This window comes from Amphimedon queenslandica, unplaced genomic scaffold (assembly GCF_000090795.2).
Source record: "Amphimedon queenslandica unplaced genomic scaffold, v1.1 AMPQUscaffold_12550, whole genome shotgun sequence".
Taxonomy (NCBI): domain Eukaryota; kingdom Metazoa; phylum Porifera; class Demospongiae; order Haplosclerida; family Niphatidae; genus Amphimedon; species Amphimedon queenslandica.
This window is the reverse complement of record NW_003547213.1, coordinates 1-2300: the sequence shown is the minus strand read 5'-3', so window position 1 is coordinate 2300 and position 2300 is coordinate 1.

Sequence of the window (2300 nt, the reverse complement as noted above, 5' to 3'; positions counted from 1 at the left end):
GTGTCTGTAAAGCTAGTGTTATATTCCCAATGTCAGATTCAGGGAATGGAGTAGAGGAGAGCTGACCTAAAGCAGAACAAAGAAATAAAATAATATTGAATCTTGACATGATCTATGTACATGTAGTACAGTATTGTTGTATAGTGCTATATTGTACATGTACATGTATATTAGCAATACTTGTGGAAGTGGATGGGGTGACTTTGGGTGCTCCAGGATGCTTGAACTGTTGATGAAGCAGAATCATGTAGAGCATCTTAAGAAGACCATCTACATGTACACATGTACATCAATAATAATATACTGTAACAATAATAATAACAATAATAACAATAATAACAATAATAATGGTAATAAAAATAGCCTTCAAGTTTTTAAAAATAACATTAGAGGCAGCAGCATTAATATAACAATAATGGACAAAAGAACATATAAGTTAACTGACCTTGAATATCTTTCTGTAGTGAGGGTATCTCACGGGCTAATACCTTAAGAGCGTTGGTGAGTTCAATGCTCAATCCAAGAGCAAATATCTGATCAAGAACCGGACGAATCTCAACCTCAATGTTAGGACCGACGGCTCTTGCTAGCATACTGATGCAGAGGAAGACAGCTGGATCAGGTACTATAATACCACGACTGCCTCGTCTGCTAATAAATATATTATAAAATAAAGTCATACACTTTTAATACATGTACAGATGTAGATGTACACATGTACATGTACACAGGGTTTCCTATAGGATTTTGGATGCAGCTTCTTTGTCAGTGGATTGTCAAGTTGCTCAAAAATTAGGCCAAATACGCTGTAGTACAGGGTATTTTTGGCAAAAATCATAAAGAGAGAATTCTCCATTTTTATAATTTTTCCTGATACATATATATGTTCTTGTGTTGTGCATCAACTTTGAGCTGATTCAGATCAAATTTGGATTTTTTATGAATTTTAAAATTTGCTCAAAAATCAGGCCAACGACCAAAGGCTATAATAGCCTTTGGTCTTAAGGCCAAATTTCGTCAAAAATGGTTTTGAGATATTTCTCCATTTTAATAACTTTTTCTGATACATATACATGTCCTTATGTTGTGTAGAAAGTTTGAACTGATTCTGATCAAATATGGAATTTTTATGAATTTTCAAAGTTACTCCAAAATGCCATGTACTGTATTTATAGTCAGCTCATGAAGCTCATTCTGTTTAGCTCAGCCCTTAGCATGCTTTGTGGGAAACCCTACATGTACACCCGTACAGTGTACATGTACATCTACACATGCATGTACATGTACAAACTGTAAACTGTAATTATGAGGCTACATGTAAGTCAATTTTTAATCAAAAGTGGGGGCAGCTTGACCTTTTGATGGATGCTTTAAGCCTGATTTACATTGCACAGTTAAAGGCGGATTTACAATATGACATTAGGCCAGCGTACCGTCAATTTTTAATCAAAAGTGTGGGCGATTTGACCTTTGACGCGTGCTTTCCGCTGGAATAGAACCAGATTCTATTCCTGTGTCAACGTAACGTCAGGACTAGCGTAATATTGTAAATCCACCTTAAGGCTATACATTAAGACAGGAAGTGCTGTATAAACCAATGGAAACTGTTTACATAACATAAGAATAGAAATTATCTCTATTCTTATGTTACGTAAACGGTTGGCATTGGTTTATACAGCACTTCCTGTCTTAACGTATAGCCTTAACTGTGCAATGTAAATCAGGCTTTATGCTGGAATAGAACCAAATCCTATTTCAGTGTATGTAGTCACTAGGCATGTACATGTACAATAAAAAAATAAAAGTACATGAGCATGTGTATGTACATGTACATTATTACATGTACTAAACTACTTACTTTCCCCCAACGTCTTTACCAATGGGTAGGTTCGTTTTCACCATTTGTATGACTGGCTGAAGGTCCATCCTATCCTTCAGCACTAACACCATTTGACCAACTGCCCTGAAGGCTACTGGACGCTCTCTCTCCTTCTTTAGGCAACTCATCAAGAACTCAACACAACCAGTCATGTAACTATATGAATAATAATAGTACATGTGTAATAATAATAATAATAATATTAATAATATAATAAATAATAATAGACTGTATAGTGTTAGATCTACATGCAGAGATTAATTTTGGGAGACCACTCTAACTAAAAATGCTAAATTTGAGAAATCAAAAGCATAAAAGACCCAGACCAAGTATCGAAGACTTAAAGTCTCTTAAACATGTACATGTACTGTACTGTACATGTACATGTAGCTATTTTAAATTACAACTATTTGTCACTTTT